Here is a 26526-nt window from a genome sequence, read left to right as displayed (position 1 = left end):
AGAAAGCAACTTCATTGTCTTTTTAAAACAATTAATTGGTTTTTCCTCTCAAATGTTTCATCATTATATAATGAATTTTTAGCATACACTACCCTTACTCATTTACATCTATGGATATCAACATGATGATGTTGAATATTTACTAGTCAACATCATGACCTGACATTACAGTAAGTCAACAATAAAGTACTTGAAATAGTTTGATTTATTTTTTTAATTTAAATTCAATTAGCCAACTTATAGTACATCATTAGTTTCAGATGTAGTGTTCAATAATTTATCAGATGTGTTGCTGGAGGGGAGGTGGATGGGGGCATGGGGTAATTGGGTGATGAGCATTAAGGAGGACATGTGATGTGATGAGTATTGGGTGTCATAAACTACTAATAGTTTGATTTAAACTATCTGGCACAGTCTTCACAGCTAAATGAGAATTCAAGTAAAGGCAAGACAATTATTCATTTAAGGATTCCTTGTGAAAAAGAAGGGTTTTTTTTTTAAGATTTTATTTATTTATTTGAGAGAGAGAGTGGGAGAGAGCATGAGAGGGGAGAAGATCAGAGGGAGAAGCAGACTCCCCACAGAACTGGGAGCCTGATGCAAAACTCAATCCTGGGACTCTGGCATCATGACCTGAGCTGAAGGCACTCACTCAACCAACTGAGCCACCCAGGCACCCCAACAAAGCAGTTTTAATTTGAAAATTAAGTTGTCTTTCTTCCAAACTTTTTTAAAAAAAGATATTTATATATACATATGGGTACACATATATATGCTTCTGTAATATAGATATATGAATAATACGTATTACGTATTATATAAAAAGATTTTCTCATTCCTTTGAGAAACATAAAGATGTAAGAGTAACCTTGATAATTCCAAAGATTAAGGAAGTCATAAGGACTTGGTTTTTCTATTGTCTTGAGGCAATCTCTTTGGAGACAAATAGAAATGAAATGAGATTCTGGTCTGGTGCCCTCTAGCTGTGGGCCCTTACACAAATCACATGACTCCTTTGTCTCTTCTCCATCTGAAAAACTGGTTGATTGAAAGAATTGAATGTAATTATGTATGTGAAAGTTCCTTAACAATGTTTGATACTTGTCGACTTTTAAAAACAATTAATTCCTTTTCTCTTTCTTTTAACATTTTACATACATTTATCGAACCCCTGCTAGTGTTCTACTCATGGTTCATTCCCTGGGAATACAAATATTGAAGACATAATGAAACCTCCAAAAGAGTCTGCGGTTTAATAAGAATGATCTGAAGACCAAAAAACACAACCCAACCCAACCTGTGCTGCACAGAGGTGTGCACAGACTGGGGTGAGGACCCAGGTCAGAGTGAGGGCTTTCTGAAAGGATGAGTCTGAGGAGGGTGGTCCAAGCTTGGGAACAGTCCCAGAGACTAAGAGGGACATTCTTCACTTCGTTTCTTTACTTCACTTCTCACAACAAACCCGCAAGTTACTTACAACCCTTCCCACTTTCCAGATGATGAAATAGCAGAGCCTGGAGAATGCTTCCCAAAGTTCACATGTATAAATACCAGAGAATAAATGGGGATGCCAATACGAGGCTACCATGATTCAAAGACATGGCAAAAGAGGGCAGTTGACTAAAACTACATAACTGGGACAGAATGTCACTGTAAGTGAAGCAAGAGACAAAAATCAACTCTCTTGCAGGCTGGAGTGAGTAGAGTTCTAAAGACACCAAAAGCCTTATCAGAAATCTTTGGAGTGGTAAAGGATAGGGAATGTCTGCAGTAGCTAAGAAAACCTCCTCAGGTTATCCAACATCGCTCTTTTTCCTGGTCCAACTCAATCCAGGAGAGAAGGCAGGCGCTCACAAGAGGCCACTGAATAAACAGAGACTACCTAGTTTCAGTACAGTTCCTATTAAATAAGAGAACAAACTCAAACACACAGGGTGGACAATACTAAGTGATGCAAATCAGTCAGCTTTATGTTATCATACTGAAAGACTAATATTACCCATTCGTTAGGAAACAAAAGCCAGAGTGAGTGAACAAACCAGTCAACCCTTAGATTTTCTTGCCTTCCAGGAAAGAGTTACATAGGTCAACATTGACTCAGCAGGGCTGGTTGCTATTTAGAAAGAGAGCCACATTACACCCACAAAGTTTTTTTTTCAATTTATGACAATGTTCCCTACAGAACATCAGTCTCTGCACAGTTAAAGTCATGATCTGGTTTGAGGTAAATAAATTTTTTTTCCCATTTTTACAAAAATTAAATATTTCTCTCTGTGTGTGTGTGTAATTTTATAAAGGACTCTAATACATTTTATTTCTAAAATGTCAGTTAAGACACTGAGATAAAAATGCAAAGAAGTTTATCAGCTCCTACAATAGAGATAGGGCTTGCCTTAAACATGGTGTGACTGGCAGTTCCAGTGATGTCACCAGGCCCTGGTTTTCCTGTCTGTTATATCTTCCGTCTTCCATGCTGGCTCCCTTCCCCTCTCATTGTTGCAAGATGGCTTAAGCGGTCCCAAACCTCATACCTCTCACCCTCACTTTCAGGAGGAAAGGTAAGACTTTCCCCCAATACACCAGAAAATGTTCGGAGATACAATCCAGTTGGTATAGTTTTGCACTCTGCCCGTCCCAGAAGAAAACAATTATTATGGACACAGGAATGCAATATGCTGATAATCCAGGGAAAGAAGAGGTGAACAATGAATACACAGTGTTCATGAAATAGAGTTCAAGGGTTCTTCAAAGGAGAAAAGGAAGAGAATAAAAGCAAATCAAACTGGTCTTCAAGAGGATGTTAGGTGAAAGGGAAAGCCACCATCCCTGTAGAGGCTGATTTATAGCAGACTTCAAAAGCAAGCTTTATTTTAAAATGATGGGGTTTTTTTGTTGTTGTTTTTTCACAAATGTCACTTTTTCTAATCACTTCATCTCAGAATCCTTTACCAGATACTTCTTCTTTGCCATTTCCTTGAGTATGAGTGCACTTTCAAGACATGCCCTGGGGATTTTTTTTAATCATTGTGTATATATCCTTGCATAAATCCATATACTCCCATGGCTTCAAGCACTGTTCAAATCCATATCTCAAATTCAGATCCCTTCTTTGGTGCTCCAAAAGGATACCCTTTTCTGGGGCTCTTAAATTGCACTCAACTAATATTAAACACCTGCAATATGCCATTCACTACTTGATATGTTATGGTAACAGCAAAGCAAAAGCAGGATGTGGCTCCTGACCTCAAAGAGTACTCCTTCTAACATGGAAGGTAGGCACTGAGTACTTGCAAATGTAATTAATGCTGTGACAAGAGAAGAACAGGAGGGACCGGTGCTCTCTAGATCCACACAGTGAAAATGCTTGTTGGATACTTCCACTCGGCATTCTCCAATGTCTTCATAACTGCAAATATGAATTCACATCTTCTCCCCAAATTCATGTTCTGTATCTGGTGTCACATTTAATGAAACCACCAACCACATTATCTCTCAGATTGAAAGCCTCAACTCTTGCCTTTCTCTTCTCTCACAGTTCACTAAATCTTACTAATTTTTATTTCTCTCTGTATGCTAACTCTAGTTTCAGTGAACTTGACTCCTTGAATTTGATATACTCTTTCACATTCTTCTTCTAACCCCTGTAGTCATCTTCACAATTCATTCTTCCCTTCTCACTTTCTACCTCCAAGACCTGTTGATTGAACCCCTTAACTCGCTTTACTAGAAATAAGACATTAAACTATATAATATCATGGATAATAGTTTTCTCTATTTCCTGGCCATAAAAAAAGAGCATTGAGAATATGGCAGATTATTTTTTAATAAAAAATGAATAAATTAATGAGTACATGAAAGATGTCTTCCTACCATTTCCTCCACTGGATTGAAATAGTATTATTGGAGGGCACCTGGGTGGCTCAGTGGTTTAAAGCCTCTGCCTTCATCTCAGGTCATGATCCCAGGGTCCTGGGATCGAGCCCCACATCGGGCTCTCTGCTCAGCGGGGAGCTTGCTTCCCTTCCTCTCTCTCTGCCTGCCTCTCTGCCTACTTGTGATCTCTGTCTGTCAAATAAATAAATAAAACCTTAAAAAAAAAAAAAAAAGAAAGAAGCACTTCACATCAGGTAAGGCCCCATCTCCACTATGAACTATGGTGATTTTATGTTGCATCAGCTTTTGGCGAAGCTGGAATTCCACTTCTTTGACTCTCCTTTCTATATAGTACTGGAGAAGAGTTGGTCAAAAAGAAACTTCAGGGAGGTTTAGAAGGCAGAAGTGAAGCAGTAGCCACGATACTCTTAAAGGTAATTGTGGCTAGAGGTGGCAAAATTCAGTTGCGTGGGTATCAGCACATTCCAGTTTGTTCCCACTGCTTGATTTGCAGACCAAAAGCAAATCTAAGCCTGTCAGAAGGAACTTGGTTTCAAACTCACAGAACAGTGTCCACGGAGGCAAAAGACTTCTACACCAGCCCCTTTCACACCCTTACTCTGGGAGCTGAGAGTACCGAGCTTCCAGTTTTCTTCAAGTTCCAAATAGTCCATTGGTACCTATGTCTCAGGATGAGTGATGGGTGCCTCTTCTCTGGTCCTCCCTTTCCCCTTTAATCCCCAGCTCGTTCCACGTTGTATAAAGTCCACACCTGCAACACATTCCTTAATCCATAATTCATAGAGTGTTCTCTATTTTTTTTAACAGATGTAAAGTATTTATTTCAACAGGTGTAAAGTATTTATTGAATATTTGCTACCAAATCCCAATAAATAAAGTATTTATTGAATATTTACTACCAAATCCTAAATTGCATTCAAGTTAAAACTTAAGGCATAAACACTAATATTTACAATTTGTGTAAGGAATGCTATAGAGTGACACATCAGGGCATAAAATATTTTGACTTATAATCTTAAAAAATGATACTAGCAAAAGTGATGTAAAATCCTCAGTGTGAGATTATGATTAAGCTACATTTTACAAAAATAAGATGTAAGATGGCAATAATCCCATAATATCCTGGATGTGATCCCTTCAAGAGAGACTGGTTATTTAGACAGTCAAACCTGAAAATTTACAAGTAAGGCAGGTCAGTACTCAACTGAGAAGTGCATCTCTTAACATGTTCAACTAGGAGGCCACAGCTGGGAAGATCTGAAGTATTGAGTCCGTTTGACGAATGAGTCAGCTGGCAGTTACAAACATATTTATTGCCTTGCCATCTTTAAAAGAGGTTTTCAGAGTGTCCTTGAAACTTCTGGATTGCTTTATAAATTTTTTCTTTTGCTGTTCAACTGCCCTGGAGTTCTGGTACTGATATTTCTTGAAGACATTATTCACTATAGCAAGTTCTTTTATTGTGCTAATTTTATCCTTGATCATCTTCAGAAACCTTGCACTGTCAATGATCTCATGTAGTTCTTACTAAGAATCTGTTTAGGTGCTCATGCCTTTTCATTTGGTCCTGGAATGCTGGCTTTGGAAGTCCAAATATTCTTCTATGTCATCAACTGCCATTCAAAGAAGGGACTTTGTGATTTAATGTTTGCATTTTTTTTCCTTTAACATTTTCATAATGATGTCTTGTATGAAACCTGAATTTTCTTCCCTGATTTATTTTTTTTTTTTTTAGATTTTATTTATTTGTCAGAGAGAGTGTGCACTCAAGTAGGGGAAACAGCAGGCAGAGGAAGAACCAAGCTGCCCACTGAGCAAGGAGGCCGATGCTGGGATCATGACCTGGACCAAAAGCTGACACTTAACCAATTGAGCCACCCAGGTGTCCCTTTTTCCCTGTTCTGATACATGTAGTCCTTGTGCTTAGCCTGTGCCCAAGGAATTTTCTTTAGTTTGCTTTACGTATCTCCTACTCTAAAGAAGGCTTCTCAAACAAAGAAATAGGAACTTGACCATGTACTATCATTATCTCAACAAATTTTGAACATGGCCTGCACAGTATAACATATATTAGGACTTGAGTATGAGCACTGATAATGAGAACACATTACATTTACAGTGTGTCAGAGTCTTTTCAATGTTTTCCCATGTATCAGTTTATCTTCACAATTGCCAATAATATGTGTGCATTGCTCCCTACTGTGTACGTAGCACAATACCAGACCTTTATCAATCTCTCTGATCTTAACAGTGTAACGAAATCAAATTTTCATATATGATGAAATAAAAAATACATTTTCTTTTTTCAAATATATTATTTGTTTGAGAAAGAGAGAGACTGACGGCACAAGAGAGTGAGCACAAGGAGGGGAGAAGGGCAGAAGCAGAGGGAAAAGCAGCTTCCCCACTGAGCAGGAAACCCTATGTGGGTCTCAATTGCAAGATGCCAGGATCATGACCTGAGCCAAAGGCAGATGTGTAATGAACTGAGTCACCCAGGCACCCGCCAAAATATACAGTTTCTTAATGGTGGACATCAAAATGTTTTTTAGGACAAAAACTCTATGATTGGGGGGAGAGATCTTAATAAACAGCTTGGAATAGAAGTTGGAATCCTGAAGGTGTGGATGTTAGCAGGAACCCAAGGAAAATGAAAATGGTCAAGAAAATGGGAGAACAGGAACATGATGGGGTGGAGCTTACATGTAGAAAGGTGGTCCAGCAAAATCTCGGTGATGTGACCATGAGAGATAAGCACTCTAAGGGACTCTCAGAAAGCAAAGAGAGGGTCCTGACATTTTTATGCTTGAGTTCATTTTATTTGTATCCCAAGGAACAAAGGATTCCTACCTACCACATTATTTATATACAGATAGGGAAATTGAGGATAAAAGGAGGAGGAGCTTAAGCTCATAGAGCTGGACACAAGTTTGTCTGACTTGAGCTTCTACAATGGGTCTGAGGTCATAGGCGTATACTCCCCACCAGACATACTTGATTCCACATCCCCTCTTTGGGCTAAACCACTTGTGATCCCCTACAACGGGGAGAACGAATCTGAGCCAAGGAAGAGTTAGCAAACCTGCTCCCAGTGTCAAAGAAGAGCCAAGAGCAAAGATGTCCCTGCGCATTCCACAGGGGAGCTTCTTCTGAAGTAGTGTAAGGGGCTGACAACAACAACGTCTGACCTTCTCTTTCCTGTTCCAAAGCTAAAGAAGGGCGTGAGCTTCCCAAATGTCAGGGAACAGGAAGGAAGGTGTCTACGTGTCTTAGAAATATTTCCAGAAGAAAAGAAATGTAAAGGTCCTGGAGATTCTTGGAAAGAAATAAGTCATGAGCCCACTGCCTTTTCCAGACAAATGAATGCCTAGAGAGGAGACACAGAGAAACCTCAGCTTATAGGAATAAATGAAGTATTATGTTCCCAAAGGGAGCTGCCTCTGGCTTTATTTTTGCTGAGAAATCCCTTGGGATACCCAAGGGAACCCTCTTTGGCTTGTGAACACAGCTCAGCAAGTGTCTTGCATGTCCACCATCTCTGGTTGTATAAACTTAGATGCTTGAGGAAGTAAAATACCCATAATGAGCAACAGAAGTTATCTGTGTTGGGTGCTTACTACATACCAGGCCCTGTCCTGAGAACTATCAAGCCTTATCTCATTTAATTCTCATGATCCACCTATGAGGTAGGTTAACATTATCATACTGATTCTACAAATGAAAAAAAAAATGATTCTACAAATGAATACATACAGCATGAAAAGAGTATAAAATAACTTACAGACTGTATCACCATGCCCCTGGTGATACAGAGCATGGTGATACAGTCTGTAAGTTATTGAGCTTCTACAATGGGTCTGAGGCCATAGGCGTATACTCCACTCCAGACATACTTGATTCCACATCCCCTCTTTGGGCTATCACTGAGTTGACTTTCCCTATCACTGAGAAGAGAGGATAATGATTTCCCAGGGCTGACCTGATAGAGCGGGGCATACAGGGATAAATAAGCGATGCACAACTTCCCACTGGGAAATGTGATGGGGATGGAGGGTGAGAAACATGAGGAGCAGTTCTAGGCAATGCAGGTATATGGGGGAGCTTGGGTTTCTAATTAAGGATGGCAGCGTAGCCAAGTTTTACTCTCCAGGTAGCTGGTTTGGATGTGGGACCTGCATTTTCAATTAGAGGGGCATTGAAAAGATTCATCTTTTGGCCAGTGGAATTGGCCAGACTGCCTACATACCCACCTTGGCTCTGCCACTTAGTAGCCTTGTGACCTTGAGCAACTTGGAAGCGGGGATCATAATAGCATCCTTTTTACAATATTGTGAAGATTAAATAAACTGTATTTGTGTTAGCAAGTATCCATTCAAGCCTGGCAGCTTGACACCGACATCCTGTCACCTGCTGCAGGCTGACTGTTCTCCTCTTCCACACTCCCTACATCACAGACCTAACATTCGTCAGACTCATATATGAAAAATGATTGAAAGGTACCACCTCTGAGACTGTGTTCAATGCAATTACAATTACTCTCTCTGTTCCCTGGCTGGCTCCACCACACTTTAAGATCAGCTTTAGGAAAAAAAAGAAGATATGTCCAGAATCAAGACCAGGGTGAAGAGAGTGAGATGCTTAGAGCTCAACAGTGAAGGAGGTACTCAAGCTCAGGACCATGGAAGTACCTATGTCATGGCTTTAAAGAGAAAAGCTGAATGGCTGGGATTTCAATACTTGAATTCCCTGGTGGGTGTACAGTTTATAATGGAGTTACTCATTTTTTAGGTAAGTTGTATTCCTTGAAAGTTGTTAAAAGGAAAACAAAATAGCTTAAATACAGTAGGTGATCTTGCTAGTTAAAGGAATTAACTTGTGAACGCAACTGTAGAACCAAATAATTTATTGTTTACCAGCAAATGTATTTTCCTTTGTCATGTTCAGTTACACTCTCCTTTTAAAAATCGCCATGTGTTATGCATGTGATATTTGTTTTCCTGATAGCAGAAGAGGTAAATTCATGTAAGGATTTCCTTGTATTTTCTTACATGCAAGACATGCAGCCTTGAGGGAAGTAAAGTACCAAACGGTCTCAAAGAAGTGCTGTGAATTTTTCTACATTGTTGCAAATGAACTAGGTTCAAAATTTTAAAAATCATTAAAAGATTCAACACAGTTTTGTGAACTCTACAAGAATGAATCTTGTTAGAATTCTGGCTAATTGATAATCCTCAAGGAACCATCTTTTATCTTTTTAAATCTCTTTTTTTCTGTTTTATTAGTGTTTTTCTCAAAATACTGTGCTCTTTTTCTCCTTGAGTTTATTCTGTGGTTTTTTGATTGTTTGTTTGTTTTAGCTTCTTGAGTGGAACCCTTAACTCATTAATTATTTATCTTTCTTTCAGGCATATACATTTAGGACTACAGCTTTAGTTGTATGCCTTAAGTTTTGCAGTAAGTATTTTTGTTCTCAAGTTCTAAATATGTTAAACTTTCATTATATTCTATCTTTATTTCATAGTATATTATGGGTGTTTTTAAAATTTCCAAACGTGGATTTGGAAAGAGGGATAATCTTGCTGTCCAATTATTTTTGTTTTGTGGTTGAAGAATATGGCCTGTGAAATATTAACCCTGATATTGATTTTTCATTTGTGAACTTCTATAGTTTTGTATTTTATAAATTTCCATATATCTTTAAAAAACATATCCTACAATTGTTTAGTGAAGGATTCTCTCTGTATATTCTTTAGATCATCATAATAAGCATGGGACTGATATGCTAAAATTGTCTCTGTAAATCACAGATTTGCCGGTTTCTTTCAGTTTTTGCTCTATACAGTTTTAAGGATTATTTTCTTAGGGAAAATTATTTTCTTAGGGATTATTTTCATGATTTATATATTCCTGGTAAATTGTTTTCTATGCAATGATTTTTTTTTTACTAATATTTCTTTTTATCTTAAGGTCTATTTAATCTACATTAATATTGTTATTCCAGTTATATTTTTATTTATAAATGCATGGTGTATCTTTTTCTATCCCTTTATATTAAAATTTTCTGCATAACTAGGTCACAGGTACACCTGTTATTAAAAAATAATTGAATGGTATTTAAAAAAATAATTGAATGTGTTACTGTATTTGTTGTTTTTGCTTTTAAAGCCCAATCTAAAGATTTGGGAAATGGTAGTGACAGTAGCAGTGTAGTTTTTGATCTTGTTTTAATCCCCCCTCCACACATCAAAGCAGTCACAGCAATTAAATGGCAAAACCAAAGATCCATGTACAAAATTACAATAGAATTAGGCAACAATGTACCCATAATACAAGCAATTGGAGACAAACCACCAACAACCACAAGACACATATGGTATTAGCATCTCTGCAGGACAAAGTACAGGGAAGCAAATAGGGTTGTGTCTAATGTTAACCAGAACCCCCAAAAAACTGATAGTTATTTACTAGGAAGCACAGTGGGCCAATTTGAAACCACCAGATGAAACCAAGAATGAATTTTTCTCCCTCTGAAACCAAGTAATTGAAAGGGTTGGAGCAGCTTAACCCTTATGAACTCTCAATCCTGAAATGGGCTTTCTTTCAATAAAGAAACCATGCTGTGGAGAAACCACTAGAAGTAGAATAAAATTGAGCAATTTAAGGGAAATTAAGATTAAAAAAGAAAGAATTCAGATCCAAGTGGAAGGAAGACAGTCAGAAAATCTTAGGGAGCAAGAAGCTATATTTTTTAACGTTACATAAAAATAACAGAAGAGGGAGCTTTGTGATATTAGAAAAGCTTTCCTGAATCCTGCCTCAGCCTGAAAGGTCAGGAAAATTAGTTTCATGTAAAAATGAGCAAAAAAGAAGTATCAAGGTCAAATCCCATATAAAGTCATAAGAAATGAGGCAATAAGGAACATAACATTTCTAGAGGTGATGAAAGCCAGAAAAGTATGTCCACAAACAAATCAACATGGAATATACTGTTTCAAAATAAGTTAAAAGACATTAAGAAAATTATATAGGATATGAAAAAATTAACATGAATCAGAATTTTTCAAGCTGAGACCTAAACTAAAAGAACTCAGGAAAGAATTAAAAATAAAAGAAAATACGGTTTAAGAAATTAAGAATAAAATAGAAGGAATACTGGTGGAAAAAACACACAGCAAATGAATGAATTAAAGGAAATGGAAAATGAAAATTTTTTTTTTTAATCAGAAGAAATAAAGATACTAAAAAGGGTTCGTGAGAAAGTGACAAATACAAAGATGGACAAAGAAGATCTAACATACAGATACTAGGAGTCCCTGAAGAATAAAACCAGAGCAAAAGAATATAAAAAGTAGAAACATTTTTAATTTTTATAAAAAACTCTCCTCTGAAATTATTTTTAAAAAGTTTGAAACCCCATATTGAAACATCATAGTGACTACCTGACATTGACTTAAAATGACCAACAGCAAAGAAAAATCCTAGCAAAACCAATAAACTTTAAAGAAGTAGGGAAAAAATCATTTGAGCATCTAGTGAAAAAGACCATGTGACTTATAAAGGAAATCTATTGCATTTACACCAGACTTTTAACAGTAATATTTTATTCCAAAAGAAAATCAATAGCATCTCTAAGATAGATATTTAAGGGACAGAAATATGAGCAACTGTTTTCATACTCATTGAAAATGACTTTAAAGAATACCAGACACAGAGAAGCTGTTACCAACATGTGAGAACTAATGGAATACTCTTCCAAAAGGCCCTTCCTGGGGAATTTAGTACAGAGTAAGTTTCAAACAACCTAAAAGAGTGGGGACCTCAGACTAAATAAGAGCTTGAGGGAAAGAATTTGGTACGGATGCTCTGACAATGTAGATATCATAGTGCAGATCAAAATGTTATCAGAATGGCAAGAAATATGTCACATACCAAAAACCTGGAGCAAATGGATGTTTTATGATAAAGCATTCAATTTGAAGTCATCAACAAGTTGGAGACACCCCATCACCACTTCTATTTAACATCATACCAGGGCTCAAACCTGTACAAAAGTTTAAAGGCAAAAAAATATACAAAATAAATAGCATTAAAAAATGTTATCATTCAGACATGATGGTCCAAGAGACAAGAAACACTATTAGAACTTATAAGGATTTTTAAAGTTCTGGATATAAGATCAATATACAAAAAATGTTTGTTTCCATATATCAACAAAAATAATCAGGGAGCTTTGTGACAATAGAAAAGCTTTTCTGAATCCTGCCTCGTTCTGAAAGGTCAGATAGGTACCTTTGATAATAGCATCAAAACCTATATGATACCTCTAGAGATCATAAGTCAATATGTGCAAAATTTTATTGGAAAAAAATTATAAAGCTTCATTTAAAGACACAGAAAGTTCTTAAAATAAAAGGAAAGACACTACATTCATGGGTGGAAAGATTTAGCATTATAAACATATCAAGCTTCCTCAAATTAATCTGTTAATTTAACATAATTTTAACTCAAACCCTTCAAATTGATCCTAAAATTTGCATGAGAGATCAAACAGCCAGACAATTTCAAAAGACAAGATGGTTGTGTTGAAGTGTCAAATCACTATCTTGTACACCTGAAAGTAATATTCTACTGAAGGTTAACCATACTGGAATCTAAATAAAAACAAGAAAAAGAGACAAGATGGTGTCCTCACCCTACCAGACATCAAGATTAATTAGAAAGTTGTAATGATTAAAGTAAAGCTATCAGCCAGCTGAATAGGTTAAAGGATCCAGAAACTGAAAGACATAAATGAAAATTGTAACCCTGACTCCTAATTGTTTTAGTTGATTCTGTTTTAGAGTCTGTAATCCAGTATTTTGTCAGGTCTCAGATTTCACTATTAACATAAAGACTCTGAACTGGAATCAGACAATAACAAAATGGGTTCTCCCTCCATTTGTTTTCTTATCTTGTTAGATATAAAATAACTTTATATTTTGAGATGTTCAGTTTTCATACACGGTTTGGGGTTTTTTTTAGACTATCCACAAAGGTAGAGTAGAAGACTTTGGCATAGAAGGTCAGCAAATTTAATTGCAATGTAGCCTTTTATCAAAGATTCATTGTGAATGACTTCTCCCTTTTCCCATTTGATGATAAAATGCAATAGTATTCACAAACATGTTTTAAAATTTTCAGGTATTCTTCTGTCTCACAGCCAAAAGTAGTAACAGTAGTAGCTGTTGGAGTCTTTATCATGATTCAAACACTGTACTGAACACTTCATATGAACTATAGGAGTTAATCCTGAACGCAACCTTGTGAGGGAAGTGCAATTATCATCCTCAATTTAGGGTTGGCACATTGAGGTTAGGAGGAATTAGGTAACTTTCCCAAAGTCAAAGTCAACTGCATATTAAGTAATGGAATGGGACTTATACCTGTGTCTGTTGAACAGCAGCACCTGGTTTCTTATTTACTACTTTGCAGTCTCTCCATAAAATATTGCCATTGCTCTGTTCAAAATTGAACTGGTACTTTTTCACCTTAACATCAGAGGAAAGGAAAACATATAATCTGAATAAATTAAAACCAACCAGTTATCTCTCCTAAAAAATCTTTGTAGAACTATATCAACTTTGTTTTTTAATAAAAATTTGGAGTCTGCTGCCAATAAATGCACAGGTGACCAGCAGGCACTTCCAAAACAAACAAACAAAAATAAAAAAGAAAACAAAACAAACAAATTTTAAAAGTGTGAGAAACTTGGAGAGTGTGCTGTGTCCTGAAACATGAGTAAACCCCTAATGCCCCATTTATGGAGTAGGTCTTGCATTGACACATGAAGAAGCTCTTTTAATTAACTGGATAGGAATTTAATATCTTCACATATGCAAGGCAAGTCAACTCGCCCAGGCAACCAGATACACCAAGCTTTGTGTATTAGTTCTGCTCTTTTGGCTTCTGAGTGAACCTTCTAAGTCATGGGCATTAAGGTTGTCTGAAGTAAATGATTATCTATTCAACTCTTCCCTGGGAAAATTAGGATATGCTAACCAGTGGCAAAGAGTACAAGGTGACCCAGCAAATTAAAAAATATTAATAATAATAATAATAATAATAATAATAATAATAATAAACCGTGTAAACCTGGTGATTCACAGACCTGTACCCCTGGGGATAAAAATATATGTTTATAAAAAATAAAAAATTATATAAAAAATAATAATAATAATAATAAACCACAAGAGCCCAAACAAATATAGCAAGGAGATTAATTTACTGAATATCATGTGGTCCTCACTAAATGTGGGCAAAGAGATCTTCAGAGCTTTGCCAAAGTATGACAATCACAATTAGGATGCCATGCAAACGTGTGTCTGTTTTTGCATGGCTTTTTCAGAAATCATTTCCAAGAAGCTGAGGTGAGTTTCTCCACCTTAATATAGTGGTGGATTTGAAGGCATATCTTAAGTCTCAGCAATAGGGCCAAATTCAGCTAGTTTTCATGTCCATGTTAGTAGTCTGCTGAATTCTCACCTTAACAAACTTGAGGATAGTTTTCCTAAATATAGTATATTATTTCTTCTGATATTTTCCTTCAGAAAATTTAGGAGTGTCACACTTAGGATAAACATAATACTTGCTACAAAATTTCTTAATTATATCATTTACCTCCTTAGCATTTCATTACCACTTTATTTGATGTATCTTACCAGGGTCCATGAACTCTGTCTCTGATTATGAGACCATATTACTCTAAGAGTAATTGTCATAATTCCTATTTATTTGTAAATCATTTCCCCATCAAAATTTATATAAGATTCCTTTATTAGGATTTTTCAAAATGTATTTATCAGAGAGAGAGAGAGAGAGCACACAGCAAGGGGAGGGCAGGCAGAGGAAGAAGTGGGCTACTTGTCATGCAGGACTCAAGCCCAGGACCCTGGGATCATGACCCGAGCCAAAGGCAGATGTTTAACCAACTGAGCTACCCGGGCATCCTCATATATGATTCTTCATGCAAAAATTCTGCAAAGCTTTTCTGTTTATATGTATATAAAGTAAATTAGTCTTTGAATGGAAATAAATTTAAGTACTTTTTAAGAAGGTATAACTCTGTACTAAATTCTGTAATTTTCAGTTTTCCCCTTATTTAACAACTATTTATTGGTTCCTTACTGTGTCAAGTTTTGAAAAGGTTAAATTGGCTACAGTCTAATTTCAGTTCAGTAAAATGAAATTGGGTGTGTGAGGTAGTACATTCTAGTCTGAAAAAAGTAGACCGGGGTGCCTGGGTGGCTCAGTGGGTTAAGCCTCTGCCTTTGGCTCAGGTTGTGGTCTCAGGATCCTGGGATCAAGCCCAGCATCGGGCTCTCTGCTTATCTTCCTCCTCTCTCTCTGCCTGCTGCTCTGCCTACTTGTGATCTATCTCTCTCTATCTCTGTCAAATAAATAAATAAAATCTTTTTTTTTAAGTCTAAAAAAAGGAAAGTAGACCAAACTTATAAGTGTGATTATAACCATACTGATGGGTTTGGTCTGTTTTGTTTTGTTTGTTTATTTATTTTAAAGATTTTTATTTACTTATTTGACAGACAAAGATCACAAGTAGGCAGAGAGAGAGGAGGAAGCAGGCTCCCTGCTGAGCAGAGAGCCCAATGAGGGACTCGATCCCAGGACCCTGGGATCATGACCTGAGCCGAAGGCAGAGGCTTTAAACCCACTGAGCCACCCAGGTGCCCCTGGTCTGTTTTTTAGTAATAGAATTACCCATGGTTTTACTTTTCTCCTTATATTTTTTCTGCCTATCCAATTTTATAAAACAAACACATATGCATGTATAAAAGGGGAGCAAAAAGGAATATTATCTTAAGAATACCTTCTATTCAAGGTACACTAAGCAGGTGGCCAAGCTGAACAGCCACCCACAAGAAAAAAATTTATTTAAGTAAACTTAAACTTTTTTAATGGTCTCTTCACTGCTGGCCTGCCATGATGTCATCTTTTCTATCTGGACAGAACCGGGGGACAGGGAGACACACGCAGAGCCATAAATGTTCCAAGAAGATATTGACCTTTGACAGCCTGGTCATGTGTTCCCCGCGAGGCTCTGTGTTCCTCCTGCTCCACACACTAAGCCTTCTCACCCGGGCTTGCATCTGAGACCATAAGGCTAACACTGACGTGCCCTTGCATACTTATTGATGACCCCAGGACCTCCCATGTCGTCTGACTCTCACCCTTATACATCTCTGTACATCCCCTAATCTGATTCTATCTCCTTCGTGACTCCAGACCCTTCCCCTGCAGCCTGGGAAAGACTGGTCAGCTGCCAAATGCCCCATACTGGCAACTTCTTCTCTGAACATCCTCCTCATTTTTGCTCTTTAACTGCAACCTGACTGTCCCCTGGAGCCATTCCTTATTAGGAATAGGAATTAGGAATAGGGGCTATTTTTCATCCTCTACACCAGGCTTGGGGGATGGGTTCCCTGTCCTCTATGTTTCTCATGCTGGCTTGTGAAACACGGTCTGCCCCACCCCCTACAACTTCCCCCCTAAAACTGAGTTCTGGTGGAGTTCATGCCATCAGCACGTACCTTGGCTTGGAATATATTTACTTAATGCTCTGCATTGTTAGCTTCAAACCTGAGAGAGTGACGATACTTCTAGAACCCATTCCTGGAGTAAATGTGCACTTGAAGCTTCGCCTGGTTTTAGGCGGGGCAGTGGTGCAGCAATAGAATGAATTTTGTCACTGCACCTGATCTAAAATGAAATAAATCGTTGTCACAGATACTGCTGAGATGGTTAGAAGAGGAAGGGGTTTAATTCAGAGTGGACTACCCCATTGACTGCCGTGCCCCAGAGGAATAAGAAAGGAAATGAACTACCACCATCTAATCAGCACAAGCCCCAATGAGACAAAGAGAGGACCCTATGGACCCTGGCACAGTCCTAGCACACAGTAGACCCTCGACACATTCTTATTAGCTCATTGAATAATGGGTGTCAGTGCCACTCTACATAATTTGAACTAGTTTAGCCTATAAATTCCTGAAGTCTGACATATCCCATCCAACAATCCACAACTTTGCAGGTTATTCTATCTTTTTCTTCAAGTAGTTTACTTAAAGACTGGAATTTGTAGGGCCTGTCCCAAAGAAGAATAGGAAACAGATGGACTAATAAGTGATTATTTATTTATACCTCCAAAATTAAAGTCTAGAGCTAGAGCCATAGCACACTCTCATCATATGCTGCTTTCAGTTGATGAAATGATTATTTTCATCTCTGATGGTTTCTCCTCCTCTCTTTTATTGACCTGGCTACCTAGGCAAATGGGTCTAAGCAACATCACTGCTCATTCTTTGCAAAACTTGCTTTCCTTCAGCAAATATTATCCAGGACTTCCATGGGGTCAGGGGCTATGCCAGGTATCAGGGATGCCACAACAAACAAGACTGATTATGTCCCTGACCTGTTTGCATTTTACCAAAGTGGCAGACAAGTACTTCCCATATTTTGAAACTAAAATGGTAAATACTGTTTTAATAGTAATTTAAAATTAACAAAGAGACTGGGGTTTTACATCCAGTATCTTTTTGATGCTCAAAAAAGCCCCATGGGGTCATACAGGGGACTGGTTTTACTGATGTCATTTTACAGATGACAAAGTCAAGGCATTGAACATAATGACAGTACGGTACGTAGAAACAGATACACTTTGGGTAGAAGACATGGACAATGGGAAAGGCAGAAGACAAGAGTTAGCATCTATTGGAGAAAATACAGTCCATACACACTGCCCACTAACACCCTTTGAAATTTCTTGGACAAGTTTGTGTGTTGGTGTGTTGGTTTGACTTTCACAGAACACATGCCACTGCCACAACTCTGTCTACCTCCATGCCTGAACATCTTGTCTTGGAAGATCTGTTGACCAAGGCTACTTTTGATCACCTTAAACAGATATCCTCTCACTGACATTTAGTGGGAAAACTCCTCTTGGGGTGTCACCTGTCAGCTTTATAAGCGGAGGACATGATGTTTGTCCAGACATATTAGCCAACATCATCTGTGGTGAATTTGCACTTAGAGGACAGGCACTGTGTCTTCCTTCGATTACCTCCCACAAAAAGCTCCTTAAGGTACCAGACAAGTGTATTATTGAAGAGATCTTTTTTAACATCAAATCACCATAATTCAATACAAAAGTATATTTTTATTTAGAAATGATACCAGAGTTCTGAAAAACAGATATCCAAAATAGAAAGAAGCGATTTCATAAAACAAAATCCACAGGATGGGATGTATTTATGTCTGCATCCTTTATGTTACAAGGCAGATGGCCTAGCCCTGGCCAATCCAGGTGACTGCTATTACCGAGGAGAACGTGCACGTTCTCTGTGTTACCAGAGAAGTCCGGGATGGGAGATTTCTATTAGATTAGCTCATCTGAGCAGCCCCTTTTGCAAAGTTCTTTTTCTCTATTATTAAAGTAGCTGTGTTTGTGTTCCTCTATGGTCTTTAAATTCTAAAGAAATTTTTTAAATAATAAAAAGCAAATCAAGGGAATGTCAGCTTGGTCAAGATAAGCATGCACAAAAGTGGGGGCTATGTCTTCCATTTCTTTATAGATTTAGGGTGTAAAAAACATTAGTCAGATGGAACCCAGGTTAGTCTCAAATGTTTCTTGCTTCATTTGACTGTTCAAACTTTTTAATTTCATTATTTTCTGTTCTACATCTTTAAAAAAAAAAAAGTAGAGTATTTTTAGATTAAAGAAATAACATATTTTGTGAGCAGGTGGGGAGCTAGAAAATTCCAGTCACCAGGTGTCACACTATCAAACAGCACACCAGGTGTAAAAAGTGGAAAAATAACCTTCTAGGGTATCTGGGGAAAATTCCAAGAAAGGCCAGACAGTAATTATCCTAACCCCTGGCAGCCATTTTGCTTTGCAACTTAACTACAAAGAAAATATGACTATTAAAAAGGTATATGCTAATTAGGAATGCCTTCTAATCCACATCCAAGGAGAAGCATACAAAGAGCAGAGTAGAAGGAGCACAGGGTGCCTGTTCTCAGTGTTACCAGCTTTTTCTCACGCTATTCCCAGTGGCAGTGTCCATCCATCATTCGCTCACCTGTGGAAATCCTGGATATCCTTCCTGTCTCAGATAGGATGCCGTCATTCTGGAAACTTCCTCTGGTTCCAGTCAATTCAGCAACACTGTTCCGGGTAGTGAGGAGCCAGCAGCAATGAAAATAGACATTGGCCTCATATTGCTGAGCATCTGATGGAAAGAGAGACACCATCCAGTCCACAAGCATTCATTGAGCAACCTACAGTGGGCCTGGCACCATTCCAATAACACATATAAACGTGGTAGATATCAGAGCCTAGGACTGAGAGGGAAAAAAAGGAGCTTCTGTGTGTGTGTGTGTGTGTGTGTGTGTGTGTGTGTGTGTTTGTCTCTCTGTGTGTGAGAGAGTTTATGAAAGTTATAAGCAAATAAGCCTTGTGACCATTATTCATAAATTGGAGTAACACCATTAAAAATAATAAATAACCTTTTAGTCATAATTTTCAGTTTACAAAGCACTTTCACATCAGGATCGGATTTGATGCTCAAGCAAGCCCCTTTGGATGGGAAGGACAGCTAGCCTCAATGGCTTCGTTTTATAGATGACAAAGCAAGGAGTAAGTCAGTGACGTATACTTATAAACACATGAACAGCAAATTCAGCAAGGAGCTGCCCCCAGATAGAGGGAGGAAGGGCCAGTTCTGGGGTGGGAAAAGGAACCAAGGTGACTTCAAGTTTGTGAGCAACATTCTATTTCTTTTATTTAAATAAGATTTAAGTGGAAAGGGCAAAAAGTGAACATTGGTTAATTCCCTGTGATGAGTAAGCATTTCCTCCATATGACACAGTCCTTCTACATTTTGAAAAACAACTTTTCTTTTCAAAATATCAAAGAAATAAAAAGCTGTGACCAAAAAGGAATTAATAGTATTTTAAAAATGCTTATACTTGCCTCCGTGTTTTCACCATATATTGAAAACGTTAAATGTCCTCCAGAAGTGGAGGTCCTAGCCTGCAATTAGTACCAGCAATTAACATCTAAGAAGCTGTCCTTTCTTTTTTTTTTTTTTCTTTTCCATTACCTTTCCTTTGCTTTTGTCCTCTTTTCTTTTCCCCTACCTTCAGCAATTACATGAATCTGATTTTATATAACCATTAGAATAAGTTGTTTACAGGTCTTTGTTCATTCACCTAGGGGAACTTCCTGAGGGCAAAAGCCCATCTCAGGCAACCTCCTATATGCAGGGCCTGGCACCGTGCCTCTTTAATAGGGATGTAATAAATGTTTGTTGCAAAATATACACACCACAAATGGGAACTTAATTCTAAATGGTATTAACAAAGCCTGTTTCATTTTTTTTTTTTTTCCTCTTAGTGGCCTGCTCTTTGATTAGGATTCAGGAATAAAAAAGGGGAAGAGTGATTAAAACACACACACCACCACCATCACCACCACCACCACCACCACCACTCAGGATCAAGGTCACCATGTCTGTTAAGTGTGGCTGTCTGAATTACAAGTCCTCCTAAACTTGTAAGCAAGATTTGGTTGCATTATACTTGGAGAAAAATGAAGACTTAGTATTGATTTTTCTCCCCCGATCCAAAGAGAGTGCAGGTGTTTAAGCATTTATGAAATTGATTGACTCCCCTCCAGCAACCAATTGATAATAAGTTTAAGCTTCGGAGTGAGGTTGTAAAAGGTTTGATTATATTAACAATACTAATAGTCATGGGTTCATAAATCTTAAGAGAAAGGATGCATATGTCACATAAAATGCATGAAAAAGTTGTTCTTTTATCATGGATAACTCACTATTGTGTGGAGACCTAGTTGATCAGCTATTCCATTATTTGAATAAGTATCTGATGTCTTGTTTTCTTTCAAGAAGGCAGGTGCAGGATGAAGCAGGAAGCCTGCCAAGAAAGATGATAAATTACCATTTGGTGCCTGCGACCAGAGCCCTATGATTGCAGCCTGCCAGGAATTAAGAGGGAAAGTAACCAGAAACTAGGAGGGAAATGACTTCTGACTACAACTTCAGAGGTGTTTACTTTTTGTCTTCATTATCTTTGTGGTATTTCAAGGATCACTGTTAGTTTTGTAACCTGCAAAATGAAGTACTGTTCTAAAACAATTATGCACTACCTCAAAATATGATGTTATACACCTGCCAAAGTCAAATAAAAAATCAGAGTTGAGTAAGAACTGGTCAGTGAAAGCAAATAAATGTCCAGAGTAGACAGATGACAAGGTAAAGCAAAGGTGAAGTGTGGCTGGAGCTTCATTTGAGAGGAAACACCTGGGCTGAGCTCTGGGGAAGCACTCTGGCCTAGCTGCCCAAGCCAACCACATTGAATAAGGCCATACTCATCTTGTGTTTCATTCTCCAAAACTCAGAAGAAAAGAATAGCAATGGTAGCAATCGTAGTCATGGTTTTATGAATCAGTCTGTTATTTAACATCTGTCTGCCCACAGGTTATCCTATGCCAAGTTTATACATCAGCTTTTATTATTCATGCAATGACTATTGGAATCACCACTGGCCATGGATGTTCTTAATTTATTAAATTCAACAAGGATTGATGGAGCACCCAAAAAGTGTCTGGCACTCATCTGGGTGTTGGAGAAAGACAGAAGACCCAGACTCTCCCCTGAAGACTTAGTCTGGTGGGGGAGAGAAAAATTCAATGCAGAATGCTTAGCATGGTGGTAATAGTACAAGGAGTGCTCTGGGAGAGCATGGAAGTTGTACCTTGGGAGCCAGGTGGGCTCAGGAAGGGCTCCTGAGAGTGGTGACGTTCAGATGTCTCCTGGCCAAAGGTGGAGGAAGGGAGGTCCTCTAAGCACAAAGGAAAGAATGGGCCAGATATATAAATATGAATAGCATAACCCTTTTTTGGCATCTCAGCTTTATGTCTGGATCTCAGGATGAAAGTGTGGATGGTCAGATATGAATGAAAGGTTCTCAGGATTTAACAGCAAAGGATTCTGGATTTCAGTGTGAGGATTTGGGGAACTGATGCTGAAATTAATGAGAAGTCCCTAAAGGATTTGAGTAGAGGAACCATGTGATCCATAAATATTTGGCAGCAAATATTTATCATACAACATGGCAAGGCACTCTGATAGAAACATGATTTAGGATACTATGAAGATACAGAAAAGCAGCTCTTACTCGGGGATGAAGAGAAGGAAAGTGAAAAAGTCACACTTACGATGGGTTTCAGAATATCCGTAGAGTACACCAGACACAAGGAATGGAAAACATTTCTACTAGATTGGGCAGGGCTGGGTGGAGGGAGGGGAGAGACCCTGAGAGAGACAGAGGGAAGGAAGGAAGGAAGAAGGGAAGGAAGGAGAAAAGAAAAAAATTCTACAGAACTGTGAAAAACTAAAGAAACCTCAGATTGGATTTTGATTATTAATTTCCTGTTTTCAATTTTACATTTAGGTCTGAAAAATGAAAAAAAATCGCAATCATGTCAGATTAATACATAAAAGGAGCGAAAAACTGAAACCTCTTGCTATTCTTTAATTACAGCAATAGCTAAGTGAGGTAATTTTGACAGTTTCCTAGAGCAGGGTAGGAACGAATGATGAAATAAAGGACAAAAGCAAGAACCCGGAAATGTGAATTGTGTTCTTTTCTCTGATAGGGACAAAGCAGTAATTCTGGAACTGTTTTTTTTTTTTTTTTTTTTTTTCCTCAGCTCTAAAATAGCCAAAGGGCACCTTACTGTGTGTCACAAAGAGCTGTGCAGTTTTTGCAAGCCACTGTGGCCCCCTCTGTAGATGGGGACAGGGGCTTGAAGGTGTCCTGTTTACACTCTAAGTTGGAAATCACTTGTTACCAGATTGAGTACAAGAGCTTAACCACAACAACTAGACAAGCCACTTCGAAATAGTTGTCCTTGGGAAGACACAATGTTCAGATCCAATTTTCAGAGAGAGGTGAGATTAAATCCACTCTGCATGTCTGTCTGTGACTGTGTCAAACAGGTGGCTCTAGAAAGTGGCTTTGAGTCAGAGGGAGAGGAGGAAGGTGCATCGCAGAGGAGCAAAACTCCATTTGCTATGATCCTGAGTCTGCCTCCATGCCACTCATGTGACTCAGCAAGACACTCTTTTTGAGCCTTAGTTTACTCATCTGTAAAATGGAGACAATGAGGCCTTTAATTTTTATGGGAAGATAAACAAGACAGTGTACAGAGAATGCTCAGAACTATTGACTAGCACTTCAAGACTGTGGGGTAAATGCGAACTCAGGGTGGGTGACAGGAAGCCTGGATTGTTAAAACTGGAGTGAGTAAGAACAGGGACACCAGCCATTGGAGGAGTCAATCATTATGTTGAGAGCCTTTGATCGTTATTTCAAAAACAAACACAAACCCTAATGTGGCCACATGGCTATGACTTACGGCTCCCTCACAGCAGAAGTTTGGTTCCATCACCAGCTCTGTAAGGCTAGGCACATCCCTGAACTCTCCCGGCATATTTTCTCATCTATGAAATGAAAAGTACGGATTCTCTGATTTCATGAGTGTACATCTGTCAAGTTTATTAATACACAGAACGCAGTGATGAAAGACCCAAGAGGTGAGATTAGAGAGGTGGTGTAAATGAGCATGACTAAATGAAGCATGACGTTAGATGGCGTCATGGAAGAACCTCGGGTGGGCAGAGGAACACACTGTCCTAAGCCATCATGATGACCGTGACTATGTTATTTCTAGTTCTTCAGCTTTGACTCAACAGTGTTGACCTTAAAGAGACAGTCAGGCAATCTGCTGAGTTGGTAAGAGAATGAAAAAAACATTGAGTGCCTACTGTGTGCCAAGCACTGTATGAAATCACTGCACACTCACCACGGGATGATAGGCCAAGGATGATGGCAATTTCACACCTTGATCGAGGACACACAGCTCAGCAGTGATGGCACCAGGATCTTCTCCAAGGTCTAGGCACCCAGTCATTAAGTCAAAATACCCCTCATGGGAAACTGGTTTGAAAACTGGATTTCATTTCCTACTTTTCCAATAAAGAGCACTCTTGTTTTCTAACCTATGACCTCCAACACCTGCCACAGCAATGGCAGTGGTTTCTTTTTCCTGCAGAATGTAAGCTTTATAGAAAGTAATGTAAGATCAAAACGAGATAGAGCTGTAGACTTTGAATCATTGAAAGTCTCTTTAGAGAGAATTTAGAGACTGGTCCATCTGAACACTTCCTCTCACCCAGGAGTAAACAGGCCCGGGTAGGTGGGCCATACAGCTGGCTAGAGGCCACGGCAGGACCTCTCAGGCCTCCTGACAAGTGTGTGACCTGCTTTTCTCTGTCTCTTGACTGTCATCCAAGCATGCTTTCTGCTCAGTACTTGGTCAGGCTCTCTGCTTCCAATAAATGGCAAGTTCATTATCTTCACACATGAAGTCTAGTTTGCTCATTTGTTCCAGCTTATTTTTATATTACCTTTTAAGCAAGTGTGTTCCCTGTTAGACACTAATAGAAGAGTATTTTTAATACAGGTTGTTTTCCTCCTTAAATCTCAACACCTGCTGATGTTTCACTGTCAGGATATTAGTCACTCTTTCTGTGCTGGTGTGACTCAGTATCAGACCATCTGGATGCTCAAATTCACGTTTCCAGCCTGGATCCACCAGCGACCCATGAGGTGAAGGCTTTGGCCAGGATTCAGCTTGATAAGGAAAAGAGCATGGACTTCTTTTTCCACTTAGGGTCACTAACGTTAAAAAAAAAAGGTAATAATGAAAGAAGGTGTTGTATATACATAATTAATTTCTAATTAAAATGATACATAAAATGTTGGTGGCCATAATGATTGTTTGTAATAATTATTTTAAAAATGAACACATCATTAAATAGTGCCCTTCCCCCACTGCTGTAAAGGCAAGCAGGCCACTCTTACTGCAAGAGGACACTCCCTGGCTCCCAGTCATTTTAGCTCCGCCTCCTCCGTCACCTTGAGCACCTCACTGAGCTCTCCTGGCACATTTTCTCATTAAGGAAACGAAAGGTCTGGGCCATTTAATTCCTAATCCCATGACTGAAAATCTGTCAAGTTTATTAAAATGCAGGATGCAATGTCTAAAAGTCGAAGGCATAATAAGGAGGTGGTATGGGAATAGGACAAGCAACCTCAGAAATCAGAAACAGGGAAAGGAAAAAGAGGGGAAGGGGGAGGAGGGAAAGGCAGAGGGAGGGGCAGGAAGGGGAAGAGGAGAAGCCCCAGCCTCTTGCCGGATTACTGAATAGGTCTGAGGCAGCACTGACATATTTGCAGTTTCAAAATAACACACTTACGGAATGTCTCCAGATACTGGCTCTTTTAACTAGGAAGTTCAAGTCCAAGAAGGGAAAACAGAATTTTAAGTATTCAGAGTGCTGTCCAGGGTCCAGAAAAGTCCTCCCAAGAGCGTTCCTATGCCCACCCCTGCTTCAACATTTTCTCTCCTTTCTGGGTTCACAAGAGGGTATTCACAAGGACACAGTCTGGGACAGATATCATTCTCCATGCTTTACTGTGCATTCATTTAAGCCTCGCAAGAACCCAAGGATGTAGGTACTGTTAATAAGTCTGTTTTACAGATCGGGAATTTGAGACACAGAGAGGTTAAGTAGTATATCCAAGGCTACACAGCTGTCAGGTGGCAAAGCAGAATTCAAGCTCAGTTCAGCCGCAGTGTCTGTGCTCCAAACGTCTCCTTGGCTGTCTGGAGTCAGATATTCCTATGTCTCCACATATGAGACGGCCGACCTTAGGTACATCTTTAAAACAACCAAGCCATTGGGAATGTACTAAATGACACTGAATTAAACACTTTACAAATGGTAAAAATAATAAATTTCATGCTCTATGTATCTATCACATAAAAAAGGTGATCATTCTCTCTCTTTCAAAAAATGAAAAAAGGTAAATAAACCAAGCCTCATCTTTAATCTGAGAACCATAAAACCCGTTTCTCTGGGTTTCTGTGGTTATTAAGTATGTATGATATGCAGTATATACGAAAGGCTTAATTTTTTTCTCTTTCCGCTGGAAGTCCCATGTTAGGTCTCTCCATTCTGCAGCCTACAGAGCTGTAACGCTGCTTATGGGTAATCCCTTGTTCATTCTCCTTTTTCATTGTGGCTGATCTGGGAACCTGATTTATCATACATTGATTCATCTGGGCATAGAAATAGGTACTTATTTTTCCTGGGGTTTGTGAGCGTGTGTGTGTGTGTGTGTGTGTGTGCCTGCACGTACACACTGTGGGAAACCATATTTTCATATGTACTGAATAAATGGATTCTTCTCAAATTTTAGCATTTGCTGCCTGAGAAAAAGACCCAGAAATACTGTGGTTTTTTTTTTTTTTCAAATTTAATAAGCAGAAGTTTCCAGCTGTTATTCTTTCAATCTAGCCAAATACTCACTCAATTTGGAATTAGTTTCCTTTAGTTTCCAGAGTCCTGACTGATATGCCAGAATTGAACACTCTTTCTTCCTGATATCTTAACTACTTGGTGCTATCCACATTTAGAACATTTT

The 26526-nt window shown here is 38.5% G+C and overlaps 1 pseudogene; it reads right to left on the bottom strand.

Annotated features, from left to right (window-relative positions):
- Positions 1–5127: 5127 nt before the first annotated feature.
- Positions 5128–23467, bottom strand: LOC132020242 (programmed cell death protein 10-like; annotated as a pseudogene).
- Between the last annotated feature and the right edge of the window lie 3059 nt (positions 23468–26526).

This window comes from Mustela nigripes, chromosome 6 (genome assembly GCF_022355385.1).
Source record: "Mustela nigripes isolate SB6536 chromosome 6, MUSNIG.SB6536, whole genome shotgun sequence".
NCBI lineage: Eukaryota > Metazoa > Chordata > Mammalia > Carnivora > Mustelidae > Mustela > Mustela nigripes.
This window is presented reverse-complemented; position numbering and strand designations above follow the sequence as displayed.